Here is a 26,742-nt window from a genome sequence, read left to right on the forward strand (position 1 = left end):
CTGATAAAATATACACATATTTTGAAAATACATACATGTATATAAACAGATCAAAAGTGGAAAATTAGCTGGGCACAGTGGTGGGCACCTGTAACCCTAGCTACTCGGGAGGCTGAGTCAGGAGAATTGCTTGAACCCAGGAGGTGGAGGTTACCGTGAGCCAAGTTCGCACCATTGCACTCCAGTGCAGGCAATAAAAGTGAAACTCCATCTCAAAAACAAAAGCAAAAGCAAACTATTTTGGCACTTTCTTGTATAATGTGTTTGAGATACCTTACTAATAACAGCCTTCCTTTTGAGTAGCTACATTCTCCGATATGGCTTCATTTATCAAAGTTCCACGAGTATTACATAATTTTTCATTCAGTTAGTATCTTAGACTATGAAACTGGTTTTCTTAAAATCATCATTGGTTGCTTGATTGTAGGTTTGTCACGAAAAAGTGCTGCTTCACTCTTGATGGTTGGAAATCTTTTCTGATATATCAAGGGATATTCCTTCTGAAAGTGTTTTATTATTTTTGTTTTCTCCTTTAGAGGTAACCATCTGTTTTTAATAATATTTTCTAAAAGTTCTGCAATTGCAACTTGAGAGGTAGGAACTTTTTGCACATCAAACTTCTTAGCACTAATCCACATGCAGTATGAATAAGTTGGCAAAGGAGCAAAGAGTTCATCCCCAGGATTTTCAATGTGTCCCTTTTTAAATAGTCAAAATGTTTTTCCACTGCAGTCTGTAAGAGCATACTTGAAGAATTTCCTGACAATGATCCATAAAGAAAGGAACTAATCTTGCAGCAAGAAGCTCATCAAGATCCATTTCTTCAGCATAGCATAACAACACACCGAGCAAAGGTATGTATCATCATCAGTGATCTTGTGCCCATTGCATCATGAAGTTTGGGCATATCAACATTTTGACTCATTTGGGAAATCATATGCATTTAGAGTTGATGCCTTCTATGATTTGGTGGGGGAAGTAATAAACAACGTAACTGTAGAGCATCGATGGCAACCCTCTCTAGATGAGATTGCAGCATACTTTAGGTACCAGTCAACATAGAAGAAGCTGGAAGTAAATAATTTTCTGAAAGTTCTATTGTACTTTTGCAGAGGTTTTTTTTTTTTTTTTTTTTTTTTGAGATGGAGTTTCGCTTTGTTACGCAGCAGGCTGGAGTGCAATGGCACGATCTCGGCTCACCGCAACCTCCGCCTCCCGGGTTCAGCAATTCTCCTGCCTCAGCCTCCTGAGTAGCTGGGATTACAGGCATGTGCCACCATGCCCAGCTAATTTTTGTATTTTTAGTAGAGACGGGGTTTCACCATGTTGACCAGGATAGTCTTGATCTCTTGACCTCATGATCCACCGGCCTCGGCCTCCCAAAGTGCCAGGATTACAGGCTTGAGCCACCGCGTCTGGCTTTTTATTTTTTTTTTATTTATTTTTATTTTTTTTTGGTTTGAGATTTTTTTTTTTTATTGCATTTTAGGTTTTGGGGTACATGTGATGAACATGCAAGATTGTTGCATAGGCACACACTTGGCAGTGTGGTTTGCTGCCTTCCGTCCCCTCACCTGTATCTGTCATTTCTCCCCATGCTATCTCTTCCCACCTCCCCACCCCCCACCCCTCCCCCTTTTCCCCCCAACAGACCCCAGTGTGTAGTGCTCCCCTCCCTCTGTCCATGTGTTCTCATTGTTCAACACCCACCTATGAGTGAGAATATATGGTGTTTGATTTTCTGCTCTTGTGTCAGTTTGCTGAGAATGATGGTTTCCAGGTTCATCCATGTCCCTACAAAGGATGTGAACTCATCGTTTTTGATGGCTGCGTAATATTCCATGGTGTATATGTACCACATTTTCCCTATCCAGTCTATCATCGTTGGGCATTTGGGTTGGTTCCAGGTCTTTGCTTTGTAAACAGTGCTGCAATGAACATTCGTGTGCATGTGTCCTTGTAGTAGAATGATTTATAATCCTTTGAATATATACCCAGTAATGGGATTGCTGGGTCAAATGGGATTTCTATTTTTAGGTCCTTGAGGAATCGCCACACTGTCTTCCACAATGGTTGAATTAATTTACATTCCCACCAACAGTGTAAAAGTGTTCCTATTTCTCCACATCCTCTCCAGCATCTGCTGTTTCCCGATTTTTTAATGATCGCCATTCTAATTGGTGTGAGATGGTATCTCAATGTGGTTTTGATTTGCATTTCTCTGATGACCAGTGATGATGAGCATTTTTTCATATGTTTGTTGGCCTCCTGTATGTCTTCTTTTGTAAAGTATCTGTTCATATCCTTCGCCCATTTTTGAATAGGCTTGTTTGTTTTTTTCTTGTAGATCTGCTTTAGTTCTTTGTAAATTCTGGATATCAGCCCCTTGTCAGATGGGTAGGCTGCAAAAATTTTTTCCCATTCTGTTGGTTGCTGATTCACTCTACTGACTGTTTCCTTTGCCGTGCAGAAGCTGTGGAGTTTGATTAGGTCCCATTTGTCTATTTTGGCTTTTGTTGCCATTGCTTTTGGCGTTTTGGTCATGAAGTCCTTGCCTACACCTATGTCCTGAATGGTTTTGCCTAGATTTTCTTCTAAGGTTTTTATGGTAATAGGTCTGATGTTTAAGTCTTTAATCCATCTGGAGTTAATTTTGGTGTAAGGTGTCAGGAAGGGGTCCTGTTTCTGCTTTCTGCACATGGCTAGCCAGTTTTCCCAACACCATTTATTAAACAGGGAGTCCTTTCCCCATTGCTTGTTTTTGTCAGGTTTGTCAAAGAGCAGATGGTTGTGGGTATGTTGTATTTCCTCTGAGACCTCTGTTCTGTTCCATTGGTCTATATCTCTGTTTTGGTACCAGTACCATGCTGTTTTGATTACTGTAGCCTTGTAGTATAGTTTGAAGTCCGGTAGTGTGATGCCTTCTGCTTTGTTCTTTTTGCTTAGAATTGACTTGGCTATGCGGGCTCTCTTTCGGTTCCATATGAAGTTTAAGGTGTTTTTTTCCAGTTCTGTGAAGAAGGTCATTGGTAGCTTGATGGGAATAGCGTTGAATCTGTAAATTACTTTGGGCAGTATGGCCATTTTCACGATGTTGATTCTTCCTAACCATGAACATGGAATGTTTCTCCATCTGTTTGTATCCTCTCTTATTTTGTTGAGCAATGGCTTGTAGTTCTCCTTGAAGAGGTCCTTTACATTCCTTGTGAGTTGTATTCCTAGGTACTTTATTCTCTTTGTAGCAATTGTGAATGGCAGTTCGTTCTTGATTTGGCTCTCTTGAAGTCTATTACTGGTGTATAGGAATGCTTGTGATTTTTGCACGTTGATTTTGTATCCTGAGACTTTGCTGAAGTTGTTTATCAGTTTCAGGAGATTTTGGGCTGAGATGATGGGGTCTTCCAGATATACAATCATGTCATCTGCAAATAGAGACAATTTGATTTCCTCCTTTCCAATTTGGATACCCTTTATTTCTTTTTCTTGCCTGATTGCTCTGGCTAGAACTTCCAGTACTATATTGAATAGGAGTGGTGAGAGAGGGCACCCTTGTCTAGTGCCCGATTTCAAAGGGAATGCTTCCAGTTTTTGCCCATTCAGTATGATATTGGCTGTTGGTTTGTCGTAAATAGCTTTTATTGTTTTGAGATACGTTCCGTCAATACCTAGTTTATTGAGGGTTTTTAGCATAAAGGGTTGTTGAATTTTGTCAAAAGCCTTCTCTGCATCAATTGAGATAATCATGTGGTTTTTGTCTTTGGTTCTGTTTATGTGGTGAATTACGTTTATGGACTTGCGTATGTTGAACCAGCCTTGCATCCCCGGGATGAATCCTACTTGATCATGGTGGATGAGCTTTTTGATATGCTGTTGCAATCGGTTTGCCAGAATCTTATTGAAGATTTTTGCATCTATGTTCATCATGGATATTGGCCTGAAATTTTCTTCTCTTGTTGAGTCTCTGCCGGGTTTTGGTATCAGGATGATGTTTGTCTCATAAAATGATTTGGGAAGAATTCTCTCTTTTTGGATTGTCTGGAATAGTTTCAGAAGGAATGGTATCAGCTCCTCTTTGTATGTCTGGTAGAATTCAGCTGTGAACCCATCCGGACCTGGGCTTTTTTTGGGTGGTAGGCTCTTTATTACTGCCTCGACTTCAGACCATGTTATTGGTCTATTCATTGTTTCAGCTTCTTCCAGGTTTAGGCTTGGGAGGATGCAGGTGTCCAGGAATTTATCCATTTCTTCCAGGTTTACTAGTTTATGTGCATAGAGTTGTTTGTAATAATCTCCGATGATGGTTTGGATTTCTGTGGAATCTGTGGTGATATCCCCTTTATCGTTTTTTATTGCATCAATTTGGTTATTCTCTCTTTTCTTTTTTATTAATCTGGCTAGTGGTCTGTCTATTTTGTTGATCTTTTCAAAGAACCAGCTCCTGGATTTATTGATTTTTTGAAGAGTTTTTTTGTGTCTCTATTTCCTTCAGTTCTGCTCTGATCTTAGTTATTTCCTGTCTTCTGCTAGGTTTTGAGTTTTTTTGATCTTGCTCCTCTAGCTCTTTCAATTTTGCTGATAGGGTGTCGATTTTAGATCTCTCCTTTCTTCTCGTGTGGGCACTCATTGCTATATATTTTCCTCTAGAGACCGCTTTAAATGTGTCCCAGAGATTCTGGTATGTTGTGTCTTCGTTCTCATTGGTTTCGAAGAACATCTTTATTTCTGCCTTCATTTCATTGTTTATCCAGTCAACATTCAAGAGCAAGTTGTTCAGTTTCCATGAAGCTGTGCGGTTCTGAGTTAGTTTCTGCATTCTGAGTTCTAACTCGATTGCACTGTGGTCTGAGAGACTGTTTGTTATGATTTCTGTTCTTTTGCATTTGCTGAGGAGTGATTTATTGCCAATTATGTGGTCAATTTTAGAGTAGGTGTGATGTGGTGCTGAGAAGAATGTATATTCTGTGGATTTGGGGTGGAGAGTTCTGTAAATGTCTATTAGGTTTGCTTGTTCCAGGTCTGTATTCAGGTCCTGGATATCCTTGTTGATTTTCTGTCTGGATGATCTGTCTAATATTGACAATGGGGTGTTAAAGTCTCCCACTATTATTGTGTGGGAGTCTAAGTCTCTTTGTAAGTCATTAAGAACTTGCCTTATGTACCTGGGTGCTCCTGTATTGGGTGCGTATATATTTAGGATCGTTAGCTCTTCTTGTTGCAGTGATCCTTTTACCATTATGTAATGTCCTTCTTTGTCTCTTTTGATCTTTGTTGCTTTAAAGTCTATTTTATCAGAGATGAGAATTGCAACTCCTGCCTTTTTTTGCTCTCCATTTGCTTGGTAGATCTTCCTCCATCCCTTTATTTTGAGCCTTTGTGTATCCTTGCATGTAAGATGGGTTTCCTGGATACAGCACATTGATGGGTTTTGGCTTTTTATCCAATTTGCCAGTCTGTGTCTTTTGATTGGGGCATTTAGTCCATTGACATTTAGGGATAGTATTGTTATGTGTGAATTTGATACTGTCATTTTGATGCTACCTGGCTGTTTTGTTGGTTAGTTGATGCAGATTCTTGATTGTGTTGATCCTCTTTTACCATTTGGTGTGTTTTTGGAGTGGCTGGTACTGGTTGTTCCTTTATATGTGTAGAGCCTCTTTCAGGAGTTCTTGTAGAGCAGGTTTGGTGGTGATGAAAATCTCTGAGTGCTTGCTTGTTCACAAAGGATTTTATTTTTCCTTCACTTATGAAGCTTAGTTTGGCTGGATAGGAGATTCTGGGTTGAAAGTTCTTTTCTTTAAGGATGTTGAATATTGGCCCCCAATCTCTTCTGGCTTGTAGGGTTTCTGCTGAGAGATCTGCTGTGAGTCTAATGGGCTTCCCTTTGTGGGTAACCCGACCTTTCTCTCTGGCTGCCCTTAGCATTTTCTCTTTCATTTCAACTCTGGTGAATCTGACGATTATGTGCCTTGGGGTTGCTCTTCTTGAGGAATATCTTTGTGGTGTTCTCTGTATTTCCTGGATTTGAATATTGATCTGCCTTGCTAGGTTGGGGAAGTTTTCCTGGATAATATCCTGAAGAGTATTTTCCAGCTTGGATTCATTCTCTTCATCACATTCAGGTACACCTATCAGACGTAGATTACGTCTTTTCACATAGTCCCACATTTCTTGAAGATTTTGTTCATTCCTTTTTGTGCTTTTTTCTCTGTTCTTGCCTTCTCTTTTTATTTCATTGAGTTGATCTTTGACCTCTGATATCCTTTCTTCTGCTTGGTCAATTCGGCTGTTGAAGCTTGTGCATGCTTCACGAAGTTCTCGTGTTGCGTTTTTCAGCTCCATCAATTCACTTATACTCCTCTCTATGCTGTCCATTCTCGTCAGCAGTTCGTCTAATCTTTTTTCAAGGTTCCTATTTTCTTTGCGTTGGGTTAGAACATGTTCTTTTAGCTCATTGTAGTTTCTTACTACCCACCTTCTGAAGTCTGATTCTGTCATTTCATCACCCTCCTTCTCCATCCGGTCTGGTTCCCTTGCTGGTGAGGAGTTGTGATCCCTTTTAGGAGGAGAGGTGTTCTGCTTTCGGGAGTTTTCATCCTTGTTGCGCTGGTTTCTTCCCATTTTTGTGGGTTTATCCACCTGTTGTCTGTCTCTGTCCCAGGGAGTTGGAGCTTTATGAGTTTCTGTTGCACTACTGCCTTTTTTGATTTTTCTTTCAGGTCTGACCCGCCCAGCTAGCAGCACGCCTAGCCACTGCCTGCCCGCAGGGGCTTTGCTGAGCTGCTGTGGGCTCCGCCCAGCTGCCCTGAGCTCTTCCCTGTAGTCCTTTTTATATGGGCGTAGTTAGAACTGTCTTGGCAACGGTGGCCCCGCCTCTGTTATGGCGGACTCTCTCTGTTGTGGCAGGTTGCCTCGGCAACGGCGGGTTGCCTCGGCAACGGCAGCCTGCCTCCCTAGCGGTGGAGAGTCTCAGTAATGGCGGAAGCCCCTCCCCCACGGAGCCGGGCCGTCCAGGTTCAGCTGTGCTTGGTTTGGAGGGCTCAACCCAGAGGGGTTCCAATTACTGTTTTTGTTTTCATTGTTGTTGGGGGTGGAGGGGTGGGACCAACCGAGCCTGGTCACCTGGCTCCCTGACTCAAAGTCTTTTCTTTTAAGTTGAACGACCCCGCGTTCAGGTCGCCTGCTGAAAAGGCGCCGGGATCTCCCGTGCTGCGACTCATGGAGTCGGCTCGAACTGTGGCGCCGGCTCCTGGCGGATTTTTTGCCTAGGAATCTCCTGGCCTGACTCGCTATTTCAGATGAATGGGCAACTCTGCCGTCTCAGGGCTCTGCTCGCCAGCTAAGAGGGCTCCCAGACCAGTGGCTTTTGTATGGAGAACCGCAGCAACAGGGCGTGGTCACAGCAGCCGCGCGGGCGGAATCAGCCCCACAGGGGCCAAAACAGCCGCACCGGCTGGGACTGCGACGCTGGCGACCCCTCTGCCTGGGTATCTCCTGGTCTGTGGGCAATAAGAGTTCGTCTGGAAATGCGGCGTCCACTCACCCTCTGCACCTTCACTGGGAGCTGAAGTCCTGAGCTGTTCTTAGGCGGCCATCTTCCCAGCATCCTCCTTTTTTTTTTTTTTTTTTTTTTAACTGATTATGGCACTAGACTCTCCTAGTTCACTTTCCATAGCTGTTTGCACACTTATGCTGCCTTGTCAAACATTTGATTTCATGATAATTTCAGCCACTGGTGTATTGATGCAACTGTTCCTTCTTGTACTACTTCTTAAAAGTGAACTCAGACCAACAAAGCTGTTTTGATTTGCATTTCTTATTACACAACTACTTTTGGTCTTGAATAGTCAAAGTAGAGGGTCTCTTAAAAACAACACTGAATGGCTTTTGAATATTTTCCTCTGAACAAAGATTCAACAGGAATTCCTGTTTGGGCAGAGACTCTAAAAACTGTTTATTTTGTCCTTCTATGTTCGGAAAAGATTGATGAAAGACACTGGATGCCTCTTGAATTCCCCAACACATGTACAATTCCTTCCAAAGAATAGCACCTTGGTTTGCCGTTAGAGGATGGATCATACATATGACTTAACCCTATTAAATTATGACAACTTCCTCCCATTATATCATTAGCACTAGTTCTTCTGTTTCTTAAATTAACTAACTGCATTTTCTTAGCACATCTTTCTTGAAATTCTGGATTGCTTATCTGTAGTCTCTCAGTAGAAACTGGTTCTTTGTTTTTTTACTCTATGAAGCAGACTGAGAAGAAGGCACTCAGTTGATTTAAAGGAATTCAAATTGTATAAGTGAATGAATTTTGAAGACTGGATCATCTTCGATTTTATGTATCCCACTGGGTCTATCTGAAACTGTGATGCAGCCACAAACAACCAAAATGTTCACAAATAATTTGTAATATTCAAAAGTAAGTAGAGGTTCAGGGAGATCTAAAAAATAATCTGCGATTACTCTGAATACATCTCATTCAAATCCAACATAAGTTGAATTATTCCTATCATTACTTCTTGGCCAATTTGCTAGGCACTTCATGGCAGATAACACCCCTTGAGGAAGGTCATCTGATTTGTTTTGTAGTATAACTACTCCATGTTTATTTGTATTGGCCATATTGTATATTATATATTGGGGAATTACTTGTTTTAGAATTATGACTTCTTCCAGGGATGGCACACCTAAAATGGTTTGCAGTAGATCAGAGTAACATATCTCTAAACTTCAACATCTTCCTGGCTTAGTTCTCTATTATCAACGGTGTTTTCTTGATCTTTATTATGTCATTGCTTTATTTTCTTGGCATTTTCCTAAGATAAATGTAATCCATACTTTTTAGTAGTTCTAGGAGATAAGTTTTATAATTTAAAAATACTGTATCTTTGGAAAAGTTCTCTTTTTTCCCCTCAATTCTGGCTGCCTTTGTGAAAAAGGTTTTTTTTTGTTTTCTGGTTTTTTTAGAGGGAATTTCACTCTGTCACCCAGGCTGGAGTGCAGTGGTGCACTTGTCACCCAGGCTGGAGTGCAGTGGTGCACTATCGGCTCACTGCAACCTCTGCCTCCTGGGTTCAAGTGATTCTCCTGCTTTGGTCACCCTAGCAGCTGGGAATACCGGTGCCCACCACTACACCCAGCTGATTTTTGTATTTTTAGTAGACACGGGTTTTACCATGTAATATTCTCTGACTTCATGTGATCTGCCCACCTTGGCCTCCCAAAGTGCTGGGATTACAGGTGTGAGCCACCATGCCCCGCCTGCCCATGTTTTAATTGGATTTGTTTTTGTTTGTTTGTGTTGTTTTGTTGGTAGAGTTTTAAGTGGTGAAGTTGCAGGAAATCAGCTTGGTGGCCTGATAAGGCCTGGGAGGCACACCCCAACACTCCATAGGTTTGTCAGCACCCAGTGGCATCTGTGGCGGCGAAGGCGGTAGTGTGTCTCCTTTTTTTTTTTTTTTTTTTTTTTTTTTTTTTGTGAGATTGAATCTTGTTCGGTAGCCAGGCTGGAGTGCAGTGGCATGATCTCGGCCAACTGCAATCTCTGCCTGCTGGGTTCAAGCAGTTCTCTGCTTCAGTCTCCAGAGTAGTTGGGATTACAGGTGCCTGCCACCATGCCCAGCTAGTTTTTTGTGTGTTTTTAGTAGAGATGGGGTTTCACCGTGATGGCCAGGCTGGTTTTGAACTCCTGACTTCATGATCCACCGCCTCGGCCTCCCAGAGTGCTGGGATTACAGGTCTGAGCCATCTTACCCAGCCAACCATCTCTGCCTCTTAAAGTGCTGGGATTATAGGTGTGAGCTGCCATGCCTAGCCATGTTTTTATATCTTTTTGGTTAAATGACCCCCTTTATCATTATATAATGACTTTGTTTCTTTTTTTCTCCACACTGTTTTCCATAGTGGTTGTACTAGTTTATATTCCCACCAGCAGTGTAGAAGTGTTCCGTGTTCACTGCATCCATGCCAACATCTACTGTTTTTTTTTAGTTTTTTATTATGGCCATTCTTGCAGGAGTAAGGTGGGTATCACATTGTGGTACTGATTTGCATTTCCCTGATCATTAGTAATGTTGAGCATTTTTTCATATATTTGTTGGCCATTTGTATATCTTCTTTTGATGATTGTCTAGTCACGTCCTTAGCCCACTTTTTGATGGGATTGTATTTTTCTTGCTGATTTGTTTGAGTTCATTGTAGATTCTGGATATTAGTCCTTTGTCAGATGTTTAGATTGTGAGGTTTTTCTTCCCCTCTGTGGATTGTCTGTTTACTCTGCTGACTGTTCCTTTTGCCATGTAAAAGTTCTATAAAATTAATACCCAGCTATTTAGCTTTGTTTTTATTGCATTTGCTTTTAGGTTCTTGGTCATGAAATCCTTGCCTAAGCCAGTGTCTAGAAGGGGTTTTTCAATGTTATTTTATAGAATTTTTATAGTTTTAAGTCTTAGGTTTAAGTCCTTGATCCATCTTGAATTGATTTTTATATTAGGTAAGAGATGAGGATAATAGGCTAGCCACATTTTCCTACATGTGGCTAGCCTATTAACCCAGCACCATTTGTTGAAAAAGGTGTCGTTTCTCCACTTTATGTTTTCATGTGCTTTGTCGAAGATCACTTGGCTGTAAGTATTTGGGTTTATTTCTGGTTTCTCTATTCTGTTCTATTGGTCTATGTGCCTATTTTTATACCAGTGCCATGCTGTTTTGGTGACTATGGCCTTATAGTATAGTTTGAAATCAAATAATATGATGCCTCCAGATTTGTTTATTTTGCTTAGTCTTGCTTTGGCTAGGTGGGCTCTTTTTTGGTTTCATATGAATTTTTTTTTTTTTTTTTTTTTTTTTGAGATGGAGTTTCACTTTTGTTACCCAGGCTGGAGTGCAATGGCGCTATCTTGGCTCACTGCAACCTCCGCCTCCTGGGTTCAGGCAATTCTCCTGCCTCAGCCTCCTGAGTAGCTGGGATTACAGGCACGCACCACCATGCCCAGCTAATTTTTTGTATTTTTAGTACAGACGGGGTTTCACCATGTTGACCAGGATGATCTCGATCTCTTGACCTTGTGATCCACCCACTTCGGCCTCCCAAAGTGCTGGGATTACAGGCTTGAGCCACCACACCTGGCCCATATGAATTTTAGACTTTTTTTTTTTTTCTAATTCTGTGAAGAATGGTAGTGGTATTTTAATGGGAACTGCATTGAATTTTTAGATTGCTTTTGGCAATAGGGTCATTTTTACAATATTGATTCTGTCCATCCATGAGCATGGGAGGTATTTCCATTTGTTTGTGTCATCTATGATTTCCTTCAGCAGTGTTTTGTAGATTTCCCTGTAGAAGTCTTTCACCTCCTTGGTTAGGTATATTCCTAATTATTATTTTATTTTATTTTATTTGCAGCTATTGTAAAAGGGGTTGAGTTCTTGATTTGATTCTTAGCTCAGTTGCTATTGGTGTATAGCAGAGCTACTGATTTGTGTATATTAATTTTGTATCCAGAAACTTTGCCTAATTATTTTATTAGTTCTAGGAGCTTTCTGGAGGAATCATTAGGGTTTTCTAGGTAAACAATTACATCATCAGCAAACAGGGACTGTTTGACTTCCTCTTTACCAATTTGGATGCCCTTGATTTCTTTCTCTTGTCTGATTGTTCTGGCTAGGACGTCCAGTATTATGTTGAAGAGGAGTGGTGGAAGTGGTCATCTTTTTCCAGTTCTCACAGGGAATGCTTTCTACTTTTCCCCATTCAGTATTATGTTGGCTATGGATTTGTCATAGATGCCTTTTACTACATTGAGGTATGTCCCTCGTATGCTGATTTTGAGAGTTTTAATCATAAAGTGATTCTGGATTTTGTCAAATGCTTTTCCTGCGTCTATTGAGATGATCATGTGATTTCTGTTTTTAATTTTATGTGATGTATCACATTTATTGACTTGCATATATTAAACCATCTCTGCATCTCTGGTATGAAACCCACTTGATCGAGGTAGATTGTCTTTTTGATATGTTGTTGGATTTGGTTAGCTAGTATTTTGTTAAGGATTTTAGCATCTATATACATCGGGGATATTGGTCTGTAGTTTTCTTTTTTGGTTATGTCCTTCCTTGGTTTTGGTATTAGGGTGATACTGGCTTCATAGAATGATTTAGGGAGGGTTCCATCTTTCTCTATCTTGTGGAATAATGTCAATAATGTCAATAGGATTGGTACATTCTTCTTTGAATGTTTGGTAGAGTTCTTCTGTGAATCCGTCTGGTCCTGGACTTTTTGTTGTTGTTGATAATTTTTTAATTACCATTTCAATCTCGTTGCTTGTTATTGGTCTATTCAGGGTATCTAATTCTTCCTGATTTAAGCTAGAAGGGTTGTATCTTTCCAGAAATTTATCCATTTCTTCTAGGTTTTCTAGTTTATGTGCATAAAGGTGTTCATAGTAGCCTTGAATGACCTTGTGTATTTCTGTGGTGTCATTGTAATATCTCTTTTGTTTCTTATTGAGTTCATTTGGATTTTCTTCTTTTCTTGGTTAATCTTGCTAATGGTCTATCAATTTTATTTATCTTTTCAAATAACTAGGTTTGTGTTTCATTTATCGTTTGTGTTGTTTTTTGTTTTAATTTCATTTAGTTCTGCTTTGATCTTGGTTATTTCCTTTCTTCTGCTAGGTTTGGGTTTGGTTTGTTTTTGTTTCTCTAGCTCCATATCTCAGAGGTTTTGTCACTATTGTCATTCCGTTGGAAAAATTCTTTAATTTCCATCTTGATTTCTTTTTTAAAAAATTTATTTCCATCTTGATTTCATTTTTGACTCAGTGATCATTCAGGAGCAGATTATTTAATTTCCATGTATTTGGATGGTTTTGAAGCCTCCTTTTGGAATTGATTTCCAGTTTTATTTCACTGTGGTCTGACAGTATGATTAATTTCAATTTTCTTAAATTTACTGAGGCTCCTTTTGTGACCTGTCATATGGTCTATCTTAGAGAACGTTCCATGCACTGTTAAATATAATGTGTATTCTGCAGTCGTTGGATGGAATGTTCTGTATATGTCTCTAAGTCCATTTGTTCCAGGGTATTGTTTAAATCCATTGTTTCTTTGTTAACTATCTTGATGACCTGTCTAGCGTTGTCAGTGGAGTACTGAAGTACCCCACTATTATTGTTTTGCTGTCTATCTCATTGCTTAGGTCTATTAGTAATTGTTTTATTAATTTAGGATCTTCAGTGTTAGATGCCTGTATGTTTAGGATTGTAATATTTTCCTATTGGACAAGACCTTTTATCATTATATAATGTCCTGCTTTGTCTTTTGAAACTGCTATTTCTTTAAAGTTTGTTTTGTTTGACATAAGAATAGCTACTCCTTCTTGCTTTTGGTGTCCATTTGCATGAAATGTCTTTTTCCACCCCTTTACCTTAAGTTTATATGAGTCCTTATGTTTTAGGTGAGTCTCTTGAAGGCAGCAGGTAGTTGGTTGGTGGATTGGTAAATTCTTATACATTCTGCTATTCTGTATCTTTTAACTGGAGCATTTAGGCCATTTACATTCAACATTAGTATTGAGATGTGAGATACCATTCCATTCATCATGCTTTTTGTTGCCTGTATATCTTGGTTTTTTGTTTTTTTAATTGTATTTTTGTTTTATAGGTCCTGTGAGAGTTATGCTTGAAAGAGGTTCTGTTTTTATTTCCCATATTTGTTTCAAGATTTAGAGCTTCTTTTAGCTGTTTGTGTAATGGCTTGGTAGTGGCAAATTCTCTCAGCATTTGTTTGTCTGGAAAAGACTGTATCTTTCCTTCATATATGAAGCTCAGTTTCACTGGATACAGAATTCTTGGCTGCTAATTGTTTTGTTTGAGGAGGCTGAAAATAGCCTCCAATCCTTCTAGCTTCAGGTTTCTGCCAAGAAATCTGCTGTTTAATCTGATAGGTTTTCCTTTATAAGTTACCTGGAGCTATTGTCTCACACAGCTCTTAAGATTCTTTCCTTCATCTTAAATTTAGATAACCTGATGGCAATGTACTTAGGCGATGATCTTTTTGTGATGAATTTCCCAGGTGTTCTTTGTGCTTCTTGTGTTTGAATATCTAGATCTCTAGCAAGGCAGGGAACTTTTCCTTGATTATTTCCCCAAATATGTTTTCCAAACTTTTAGATTTCTCTTCTTCCTCAGGAATGCTGATTATTCTTAGGTTTGGTTGTTTAACATAACTGTAGACTTCTTAAAGGCTTTGTTCATATTTTCTTTTTTTAAAAAAAGTTTGTTGGATTGTATTAATTTGAAGACATTGCCACACTGGGAGTGGTGGCTCAAGCCTGTAATCCCAGCACTTTGGGAGGCCGAGACTGGTGGATCACAAGGTCAAGAGATCGAGACCATCCTGGTCAACATGGTGAAACCCCGTCTCTACTAAAAATACAAAAATTAGCTGGGCATGGTGGTGCACACCTGTAGTCCCAGCTACTCGGGAGGCTGAGGCAGGAGAATTGCTTGAACCCAGGAGGTGGAGGTTGCGGTGAGCCGAGATCGCGCCATTGTACTCCAACCTGGATAACAAGAGTGAAACTCCGTGTCAAGAAAAAAAAAAGACATTGCCTTTGAGTTCTGAATTTATTTCTTCTATGTATTTGATTCTATTGCTGAGACTTTCCAGAGCATTTTGCATTTCTATAAGTGTTTCCATTGTTTTCCTGAGGTTTTGATTTTTTATTATTATTTATGCTATCCATTTCATTGACTATTTCTCCCTTTACTTGTTGTATCATTTGTTTGGTTTCCTTACATTGGGCTTTGCCATTCTCAGGTACCTCCCTGATTAGCTTAATAACCAATCTTCTGAATTCTTTTTTCAGGTAAATCAGGGATTCCTTCCTGATTTGGTCCATTTACGGTAAACTAGTGTGATTTTTGGGGGGTGTTGATGAACCTTGTTATGTCATATTACCAGAGCTGGTTTTCTGATTCCTTCTTATTTGGGAAGTCTCTGTCAGAGAGAAGGTCTGGGCTGAAGGCTGTTGTTCAGATTCTTTTGTCCCACAGGGTGTTCCATTGATGTAGTGCTCTCCCCTTTTCCTATGTATGGGGCTTCCTGACAGCCGAGCTGTCGTGATTGTTATCTCTCTTCTGGATCTAGCCACCCAGCAAGTCTACCAGGCTTCAGGCTGGTACTGGGGGTTGTCTGCACAGAGTCCTGTGATGTGAACTGTCTGTGGGTTTCTTAGCCATGGTTACCAGCACAGTATTTTGGGTGTCTCCTGGTTTCAGCAGGAGTTATCCACTTCCTTCAGAGGGTCTGTGTGTCCTTTTGGGTTTTCTGAGTTAGTTCTGCAGTCGTTTTTGAGCAAAAATAAATACTACGAGCCTCCCCACGCTGCTCTATCTGTCTGAGTTGAAGCTGCAATCTAGTGCTACCTCTCATCTGCAACAATCCGCCCTTTGTTTCTTTTTAAAGTTTTTGACTTAATGTCTATTTTATCTAAGTATGGCTGTTCCTGCTTTTTTTCTCTTTTTTCTTTTTCTTTTAGTTTCCATGTACACGGGAATTTCTCTTTCCATCACTTCACTTTCAGTCTGTGTGTCATTACAGGTGAAGTGAGTTTCTTATAGGTAGCATCTAGTTATGTTGTAGGAATTATTAAGAAATTGTTTTAGGCAGATAGAGAGGAAAAGGGGTCCTTGGAAAGTTTTCTTTTTTCTTTTTTCTTTTTTTGAGAGCAAGTCTCCCTCTGTTGCCTGGGCTGGAGTGCAGTGGTGCGATCTCAGCTCACTGCAACCTCTGCCTCCCAGGTTCAAGCAATTCTCCTGCCTCAGCCTCCTGAGTAGCTGGGACTACAGGTATGTTCCACCATGCCTGGCTAATTTTTTGTATTTTTAGTAGAGACGGGGTTTCACTGTATTAGTCAGGATGGTCTTGATCTCCTCACCTCAGGTGATCTGCCTGCCTCAGCCTCCCAAAAGTGCTGCGATTACAGATGTGAGCTACTGTGCTGTGCTGGGATGGAAGTTTTCATTTTTTATAGCATCTCCAGAAAATTTTCTTGTAAAGCCCTCTCTCTTAGAGCCAGGCTGGCAACATTTGATACGCAAATGCAAGCCATTAGAAACTGGGTCCACCCAACATGGCAATTCCTGCAGCCTTCTTGCCCTTTCCTCACATGTTCCTGGCAACATGGTTGCTCCCACATATCCCCACTGTGTGTAGAACATCCGTGGTGTCCTACATTTGCATATTAAAAGGCTAGAGTGGGAAGAACTGCTTTTTTGTGGGCTATGTGAATGACATGCCTGGTCAAACCAATCTTCTGAACCCTATGCAAATCAGACATGGCCTCCTCCAGCCTCTGCATACATGCCTGGCATGTGTCCATTGCACTTGGGGACCTCCTCTTTTGGCTTAGGAGACCCCACCTCCCCCCACCACCATGCCCACACTTGTCTCTGTATGGAGGAGCTTCTTCCGTCTTCTCCCTTCCTTCTTGCTCATTAAACTCTCTGCTTCTTAAAACTACTCCATGTGTGTCATGTCATTTTATCTAAACTGACATGAGGACCAAGAACCCTGATGTTCCTCTACTCATCAGAGTTGTATCGTTAGGTCTTCTTTTTGTTTTCATTTAGCCACTCTATATGTTTTAATTGGTGAACTTAGCGTATGTACATTTAATTATTTATTGACTGGTAAAAGAAATCAGTTATATAACTAGTGCCATTTTGTTCTTTGTTGCTTATTTTATAACTCTTATCTTTCTTCCTGTCTTCCTTTGTGGGTTAGTTATTTTTCTCTAGAAGTACATTTTAATTCGTTTTTTTAAAGTACATTAATTATAGGTTTTTGCTTTGTATTTTCCATGAGACTTACAAAAAACATCTCAGTTGTAACAAGTTTCAGCTGATGTGAAGTTAACTTTGACCATAAAGAATAGAAACAAAGAAAAACCAAAGAACTCTGCACTTTAACCTTCTCCCAACTTTTGGCCTTTTGTTGTCTCAATTATATCTTTTTATATTGCATGTCTCTTAAAAATCATTATGATTATTCTTTGATAGATTTTAGTATTCAAAATAAAGATATGATTGGTTTACATACCACAATTATAGTATTAGATCTAGTATGCTGAATTTGTTTGTATTTGGATTACCAGTGAGTTTCATACCTTCAGATTATGTCTTCTTACATGTGAATGTCCTTTTCTTTTAGATCGAAGAACTTCCTTGAGCATTAAGATAGATCTGCTGATTATGAATTCCCTCAGTTTTTGTTTGTTAGGGGGTCTTTGTTTCTCCTTCATGTTTGAAGGACAGCTTTACTGAATACAGTATTTTTGGTTGAAATTTTTTTCCTTGGTGATTTGAAATGTGTCATCTCATTCCCTCCTGGAGTGTAAAGTTTCCACTGAGAACTCTACTGACATGTATCAGAGCTCTTTAATATGTTATTTCCTTCTTTTCTCTTGCTTTTAGGGTTCTCTTTTTTTCCTTGCTCTTTGATTTTGATTTAGTTGAATCTGCTTGATGTTCTTTGACCTTGTATCTGAATATTCATATCTTTATGTTTGGAACTTTTTTTTTTTTTTTTTGAGACGGAGTTTCGCTCTTGTTACCCAGGCTGGAGTGCAATGGCGCGATCTCGGCTCACCACAACCTCCGCCTCCTGGGTTCAGGCAATTCTCCTGCCTCAGTCTCCCGAGTAGCTGGGATTACAGGCACGCGCCACCATGCCCAGCTCATTTTTTGCATTTTTAGTAGAGACGAGTTTTCACCATGTTGACCAGGATGGTCTCGATCTCCTGACCTCATGATCCACCCGCCTTGGCCTCCCAAAGTGCTGGGATTACAGGCGTGAGCCACGGCGCCCGGCTGTTTGGAACATTATTATTTTTTAAAATGAACTTTCTACCTTTATCTCTTTCTCTACCCCCCTTTAAGGTAGACACACACACACACACACACACACACACACACACACACACACACTTAGATTTGCTCTTTTGAAGCTATTTTCTACATCTCAAAATATTCTTCATTCTTTTTTTCTCCTTTATGTATTCTCAAATAGCCTCTCTTTGAACTCACTAATTTTTCTGCTTGATCAGTTGTGCTGTTGGACACTCTGATGCATTTGCAGTTTACCACTTGTATTTTTTGGCCCCAGGAATTCTGTTTGATTTTTTAAGAAATTAATCTGTTAAATTTCTGAATTGCATTACTGTTTTCTTGAAGTTTGTTGAGCTTACTCAAAACAGGTACCAAAAATTTCTTATATGAGAAGTCACACATCTCCATCACTCCATGATTGGTCACTGTCATATTTAGTCCCTTTGGTGAGGTTCCTAAATGTTCTTGATGCTTATTGATGTTCATTGATGTCTGGGCATTGAAATATTAGATATTTATTCCAGTCTTCAGCCTGGCCTTGTTTGCATCTGTTCTCCTTCAGAGGGCTTTCCACGAGTTCAAAGGAGAATCTTTGGTCTGTGGTTCCTGTGGTCACTGCAGCATTTTCAGCACTATAGAGCACTCTGTGCTCAGGTACATGACAACTCTTGCAGACTCCTAGATACTCAGCCCCAGTGGACTTGAAAATGGCAAGGGAGAAATCCTTGGGTTCATCTTGCCAGGGAAGTGGATTTCCTTCTGTCCTGGGATGGGTACACAAGTGCTGTTCAGGAGCAGAGGCCTGGAATCATGGGCTTCTGTCTGGTGCTGTGTTTTACTGTGGCAAGGCTAAACTAGGTTCCAAGGCAGAGTCCCCTGTGCTCTTACCTCAATGTTCTGCAAGCAGCAGGAGTCTCCTCTCACCATGCTGCATTGCCTGGAGCTGGGGTAGGGGTGGTGCAGGCACTCCCATGATTGATGCAGCTGGTGTCACACTGGGTTGCACACTGAGCCCATAGCTTCTAAGATGAGCACAGCACGTAGGCTTGCCCAAGGGCCACCCAAGTTCATTTCAGAATCGCTTGAACCTGGGAGGTAGAGGTTGCAGTGAGTGGAGATCACGTCACTGCACTCGAGCTTGAGTGACAGCAATACTCTCACAAAAAAAGAAAAAGAAAAAAAAAAAAAGGTGGACGTAGAAGAAGGTGATGTTGATGACCCTGACCCTAGTTTTTTAAATTGTGACATTAGGGTGTCGATTTTAGATCTAGTGCTATACATTTCCCTCTACACATTGCTTTAAATGTGTCCTAGAGATTCTGGTACATTGTGTCTTCATTCTCATTGGTTTCAAAGAACATTTTTATTTCTGCCTTCATTTCCTTATTTATCCAGTAGTCATTTAGGGAAAAGTTGTTCAGTTTCCATGTAGTTAGGTAGTTGTGAGTTTTTTTTTTTTTTTTTTTTTTTGAGATGGAGTTTCGCTCTTGTTACCCAGGCTGGAGTGCAATGGCGCGATCTCGGCTCACCGCAACCTCCGCCTCCTGGGTTCAGGCAATTCTCCTGCCTCAGCCTCCTGAGTAGCTGGGATTATAGGCACACGCCACCATGCCCAGCTAATTTTTTGTATTTTTAGTAGAGACGGGGTTTCACCATGTTGACCAGGTTGGTCTCGATCTCTCGACCTTGTGATCCACCCACCTCGGCCTCCCAAAGTGCTGGGATTACAGGCTTGAGCTACCGTGCCCGACAGTTGTGTTTCTTAATCCTGAGTTGTAATTTGATTGCACTGTGGTCCGAGAGACTGTTATAGTTTCCATTCTTTCGCATTTGCTGAGGAGAGTTTTACTTCCAATTATGTGGTCAATTTTAGAATAGGTGCAATGAAGTGCTGAGAAGAATGTATATTCTGTTGATTTGGGGTGAGGGTTCTGTAGATGTCTATTAGGTCTACTTGGTCCAGAGCTGAGTTCAAGTCCTGGATATTCCTGTTAATTTTCTTTTTGAGACGAAGTCTTGCTCTGTCACCCAGGCTGGAGTGCAATTGTGTACTCTTGGCTCACTGCAGTCTCTGCCTTCCAGGTTCAAGTGATTCTCCTGCCTCAGCCTCCTGAGTAACTGGGATTACAGGCATGTGGCACCATGCCTGGCTAAGTTTTGTATTTTTAGTAGAGATGGAGTTTCACCATGTTGGTCAGGCTGGTCTTGAATTCCTGATCTTGTGATCTGCCTGCCTTGGCCTCTCAAAGTGGTGGGATTACAGGCATGAGCCACTGTGCTCAGCCTCCTTGTTAATTTTCTGTTTCATTGATCTGTCTGATATTGACAGTGGGGTGTTAAAGTCTTCCACTATTATTGTGTGGGAGTCTAAGTCTCTTTGTAGGTCTCTAAGAATTTGCTTTATGAATGTGGGTGCTTCTACATTAGGTACATATATATTTAGGATAGTTAGCTCTTCTTGCAGCATTGATCCCTTTACCATTATGTAATGCCTTTCTTTGTCTCTTGATCTTTGATGATTTAAAGTCTGTTTTATCAGAGACTAGGATTGCAACCCCTGTTTTTTTTTGCTTTCCATTTGCTTGGTAAATCTTCCTCCATCCCTTATTTTGAGCCTATGTGTGTCTTTGCATGTGAGACAGGTCTCCTGAATACAGCACACTGATGGATCTTGACTCTTTATCCAACTTGCCAGTTTGTGTCTTGTAATTGGAGCATTTAGCCCATTTACATTTAATACTGTTATGTGTGAATTTGATCCTGCCATTATGATGCTAGCTGTTTGTTTTGCCCATTAGTTGATGCAGTTTCTTCATAGCAATGATGGTCTTTACGATTTGGCATGTTTTTGCAGTGGCTGTGTTCCTTTCCATGTTTAGTGCTTCCTTCAGGAGCTCTTGTAGGGCAGGCCTGGTGGTGACAAAAATCTCTCCACATTTGCTTGTATGTAAAGGATTTTTATTTCTCCTTTGCTTATGAAGCTTAGTTTGGCTGCATATGAAATTCTGGATTGAAAATTCTTTTCTTTAAGAATGTTGAATGTTGGCACCCACTCTCTTTTGGCTTGTAGAGTTTCTGCTGAGAGATCCACTGTGAGTCTGAGAAGCTTCCCTTTATGGGTAACCTGACCTTTCTCTCTGGCTGTCCTTAGCATTTTTTCCTTCATTTCAATTGTGCTGAATCTGTTGATTATGTGTCTTGGCGTTTCTCTTCTCAAGGATTATCTTTGCAGTGTTCTCTGTATTTCCTGAATTTGAATGTTGGCCTGTCTTGCTAGGTTGGGGACGTTTTCCTGGATAATATCCTGAAGAATGTTTTCCAACTTGGTTTCATTCTCCCATCACTTTCAGATACACCAATCAAATGCCAATTTGGTCTTTTCATGTAATCCCATATTTCTTGGAGGTTTTATCCATTTCTTTTCACTCTTTTTTCTCAAATCTTCTCTTCTCACTTTATTTCATTGAGTCGATCTTAAATCTCTGATATTCTTTCTTCAGTAGCCAAATTGATCAAATAGCCATTTGATCAATTTGGCTATTGAAACTTGTGTATGCTTCACAAAGTTCTCATGCTGTGTTTTTCAGCTCCATCAGGTGGTTTATGTTCTTCTCTAAACTGGTTATTCTAGTTAGTATTTCATCTAACTTTTTTTCAGAGTTCTTAGTTTCCTTTCTTTGGGTTAGAACATGCTCCTTTAGCTCAGAGAAGTTATTTATTACCCACCTTCTGAAGCCTGCTTCTGTCAATTCATCAAATTCATTCTCTGTCCAGTTTTGTTCCATTGCTGGCGAGGAGCTGTGATCCCTTAAAAGAGAAGAGGCATTCTGGTTTTTGGAGTTTTCAGCCTTTTTGTGCTGGTTTCTTCTCATCTTTGTGGATTTATCTTCCTTTGGTCTTTAAAGTTGGTGACATTTGCATGGGGTTTCTGAGTGGATATCCTTTTTGTTGATGTTGAAACTATTTCTGTTAGTTTTCCTTTTTTTTTTTCTTTTTTCTTTTTTTTTTTTTTTTTGAGACGGAGTTTTGCTCTTGTTGCCAGGGTGGAGTGCAATGGCATGACCTCGGCTCACTGCAACCTCCGCTTCCCAGGTTCATGCAATTCTCCTGCCTCAGCCTCCCGAGTAGCTGGGATTACTGGCATGTGCCACCATGCCTGGCTAATTTTTTTTTATTTTTAGTAGAGACAGGGTTTCTTCATGTTGGTCAGGCTTGTCTCAAACTCCTGACCTTGTGATCCATCTGCCTTGGCCTCCCAATGTGCTGGGGTTACGGGTGTGAGCCACCACACCCAGCTGTTAGTTTTCCTTCTAACAGTCAGGCCTGGCCCCTCTGCTGCAGGTCTACTGGAGTTTGCTGGAGGTCCATTCCAGAGCATGCTTGCCTAGGAATCACCAGCAGGGCTGCAGAACAGCAAAGATTGCTACCTGTTCCTTCCTCTGGTAGCTTTGTCCCAGAGGGGTACCCACCAGATCCCAGCCAGAGAGCTCTCCTGTATGAGGTGTCTGTTGGCCCCTACTGGGAGGTGTCTCCCAGTCAGGATATACGGAGTCAAGGACCCACTTGAGGAGCCAGTTTGTCTCTTATCAGAGCTTGAATGCTGTGTTGGGAAATCTGTTGCTCTTTTCAGAGCTGCCAGGCAATGACATTTAGGTCTTCTGAAGCTGTACCCACTACCGCCCCTTTGACCAGGTTTTCTGTCCCAGGAAGGTGGGGGCTTTATTTATAAGTCCCTAATGGGCTGCTGCCTTTTTTCAGAGATGCTCTGCCCAGTAAGGACATCTAGTGAGACAGTTGCCTGCGGCTGTTGATCTATGTTGGGCTCCGCCCAGTTTGGCATTCCCAGCAGCTTTGCTTACACTGTGGGGTTGAAACTGCCTACAGACCCTTAGCAATGGCAGATGCCCCTCCCCCCACCGAGCCTGACCAACCCTGACCAACCCTGACCAACCCTGAACAACCCGAGGTTAAGCTCAGACTGCTGTGCTGGCAGCAAGAATTTCAAGCCAGTGGATCTTAGCTTGCTGGTCTCTGTTGGGGTGGAACCTGCCAAGCCAGACTACTTGGCTCCCTGGCTTCAGCCTCCTTGCCAGGGAAGTGAACAGTTCTGTCTCACTGGCATTTCAGGCATCACTGGGTTATGAAAAAAAACTGCTGCTGCTAGCTCAGTTTCTGCCTAAACAGCCTCCCAGTTTTGTGCTGGAAATTCAGGGCCCTGGTGGTTGTGCAGGTACTGGAGGGAATCTCCTGGTCTCCAGGTTGTGAAGATCATGGGAAAAGCACAGTATCTGGGCTGGAGTGCAGTAAACAGTCCCTAATGGCTTCAGGGAGAAGGAGTTCCCTGATCCCTTGAACTTCCCAGGTGAGGCAACGCCCCACCTTGCTTTGGCTCTCCCTCCTTGGGCTGCATCCACTGTCCAACCAGTCCCAATGAGATGAACCAGGTCCCTCAATTGTAAATGTGGAGATCACCTGCCTTCTGTGTCAGTCTTGCTGGGAGCTCCATACCGAAGCTGTTCCTATTGGCTATCTTGCCAGTTATACCATTTTTAATCTTTTATACTTCATTTTTAGTGTATCTTTTCTATGTTTAGATACACAAATAGTAGGCATTGTATTATAATTGTTTACAGTATTCAGTACATAACATACTTTACAGGTTTTTAGCCTAAGAGAAATAGTCTGTACTACATAGACTATGTATGTTGTAGGCTATTCTATTAAGATTTGTGTGAGTACACTCTGATGTTTTCCCAATGATGAAATCGCCTAATGATGCATTTCTTAATACATGTCTCCATTGTTAACCAACACATGACTGCATATATACCACAATTTCTTTCTTCACCATTGACTGATATTTCAATTGTTTTCACACCTTGGTTACCATGAATAATGCTGAGGTACACAGGAGTGCAGCTATTTTTACCAAGTGGTGATTTCATTTCCTTTGTATATACACCCTGAAGAGGAATTGTTAGGTCATCTGGTGGTTTTTTCCCCTTTTGTTGCTTCAGTTTTTGTTGCTCTCATTTGCTTGTTTTGCTTTTTTGCTTTTGTTGCTTGTACTTTTTGTGTCCTGTTCAAAAATTCATTGCCAAGACTAATGTCAGAGATATTTCCCCCTTTGTTTTCCTCTAGAAGTTTTACAGTTTCAGGTTTTACATTTAGGTCTTGAATACATTTTGAGTTGATTTTTGTTTATAGGGCTATACATATCCAAGTTTATTCTTCTGCATGTGTATATCCAGTTTTCCCAATATCATTTATTAAGGAGATTATCCTTTCCTAATGGTGTCTTCTTGGTTGAAAATTAGTTGACTGTATATACTTCAATTTACATCTGGGCTCTTTATTTTGTTCCACTGGTCTTTGTGTGCGTTTTTATGTGACTATCACACTGCTTTTAATTACTTTGGCTTTTGGGATCAGGTAGTGGATCTTGGGATCAGGTAGTGTACTGCCTCCAGCTTTGTTGTTTTGCTTAGATTTTCCTTGGCTATTTGGGGTCTTTTGTGGTTCCATATGAATTTTTTTTTTAAATAGAGATGGGGTTTCACCATGTTGGCAAGGCTGGACTCGAACTCCTGACTTCAGGTGATTCATCCACCTCAGCCTCCCGAAGTGCTGGGATTACAGGCGTGAGCCACTGTGCCCGGCCTCATATGAAATTTTTTATTTTTTCTATTTGAAAAATGTCATTGGAATTTTGACAGATTGCATTGAATGTGTAGTCATCCATTTTTGATGGGTATTTTTGCTTGATGTAAAATTTGGGGTTGACAAGTTTTTATTCCAGTATTTGAAAGATGCTGTTACATTGTCTTCTTGCTCCCATTGTTTCTAATTGGAAAATCAGCCATTCCCTCTGTTGTTTATCTACATTTAATACATTGCATGTCACTTCTGAGTGTTTTGAGTATTTTCTGTCTTTGATTTTCAACAGTTTGACTATGACGTATGTAGATTTGATTTCCTTTTGATGTATTCTTGTAGGAGTTTCCTAAGCTTCTTGGATTTGTAGGTTGTTTTTCATGAAATATGGGAAATTTTCAGGCACTATTTTTTCAAAAAATTTTTTTTCTGCCCTATTGTCTCCCTGTTCTCTTTAAAACCACATTTTCAGGCCAGGCACAGTGGCTCACATCTGTAATCCTAGCACTTTGGGAGGCTGACGTGGGTAGATCACTCCTTGGAGGCTAGGAGTTCAAGACCAGCCTGGCCAACTTGGCAAAACCCATCTCTACTAAAATACAAAAATTAGCCAGGTGTGGTGGTACACACCTGTAGTCCCAGCTACTCTGGAGGCTGAGGAAGGAGAATTACTTGAACCCTTCAAGTGAGGAGGTGGAGGTTGTGGTGAGCTGAGACAGCACCGCTGCACTCCAGTCTGGGAGACAGAGAGAGAGACACTCTCTCTCAAAACAAAATCATACATTTCCCTTTAATTCTTTAAACACTTTGGTTTCTTTCTTTCTACATATTTAAAATAGCTGCTTTAAAGTCTTTAGGGCATCTCAAGGTTAGTTTTTATTGACTCTGGATCACAGTTTCCTTTTTTTGCATGTCTAATGATTATTTATTTATGAGACAGGATCTAGCTCTGTTTTCCAGGCTGGTCTTGAACTCTTAGCCTGACGTGATTCTCATGAGTAGCTGGGATTGCAGGTGTGAGCCATCACACTCAACTTGTAATATTTTATTGCATATTTAATATAGTGAGTGAATTGTAATTGATTCTGAATTCTTTTGGTTTGATCTGAAAAGTTGACAGTTTTTATTCATGTAGGCAGTTTAAAGATCATCATCTTGAATATGTGGTAAGTATAAGGTTTATTCTGAGTTTAACTTAGAAGAAAACATAACTTCCAGAATTTCTCCCCTGTGGATCATATGAGTTTAGTTTTAGGCTTTTGGGCCTTACTCTAGGGCACAGTTTTTCATTCTCAGGTGGGCCTTTCTGGTGTCTAAACTGGTTGTCTGGAGCATCAGGTGTTCGTGCTTCACTCTAGCTGGGCTGGGACTCCAGCATCCTCCAGCACTGCTTAGCTTCTAGTATCTCTGTTTTCTTTCAACTTAGTAGCTACTACTTCATGGCATACTGCATATAGTGTTGCACTGTACATAAGCCCTTGATGAAGATCTCACAGGGAAGTTTTACACGGGCTTCTGCAAGATAATGTCAAGCCTGACAAGAAAAAATGTATCTCTTTTGAGATCCAAGTTCAGTGTATCTGTACTCTGCTTTGGGTTACTATGATAAAATGATAAAAAAAAATCCCCCAAATTATAAGCTAGTCTTTATACAGCTTTTTCCCTCTCAATCCCTCCAGCCACTGTGACCACCCAGAACTCCGATCTCTCCCTCTTCAGCTCAGTGGGAGCCCTGTGGTCTATCTGGAGTCCAGCTCACTGTGCTAGAGTCGGGGTAATGTCCTTAGCAAACAGCCAGGCATTCATGTGACTTACCTGAGGGACTTCCTTCTCTTGGGGGTGACTGTCTCATGATGCATTTTGTCCAATGTCTGAAAGAAATTGCCTTACATATATTTTGTCTAATTTTATGGTTAAGCCAGGCAAGATAGTCAGGTAGTACTCTGTTATAATTGAAATGGAAGTCTTCTCTTAATCTCTGAACTTTGTGTATGTAGAACAAACCTGAAAATAATGAAGGAGGGCAGAGAATATTAGCAGAAAGCTGACAATCCTAGGAGGTACCTAGCCTCTAGCTTGAATATCCTGCTTGTCATCATCATCATCTGAGGTTTGCCAGCTTTGCTCAAAGTATCTGAATACAGAGGAAACATCCAATGAGTACATTTTAGATGCAATGATTATAAAGTAA

At 40.7% G+C, this 26,742-nt stretch overlaps 1 pseudogene; it reads right to left on the bottom strand.

The window, feature by feature from the left end:
- Positions 1-380: 380 nt before the first annotated feature.
- Positions 381-9,422, bottom strand: LOC101046180 (DEP domain-containing protein 1A pseudogene; annotated as a pseudogene).
- Between the last annotated feature and the right edge of the window lie 17,320 nt (positions 9,423-26,742).

The sequence above is a fragment of the Saimiri boliviensis genome, chromosome 1 (assembly GCF_048565385.1).
Source record: "Saimiri boliviensis isolate mSaiBol1 chromosome 1, mSaiBol1.pri, whole genome shotgun sequence".
NCBI lineage: Eukaryota > Metazoa > Chordata > Mammalia > Primates > Cebidae > Saimiri > Saimiri boliviensis.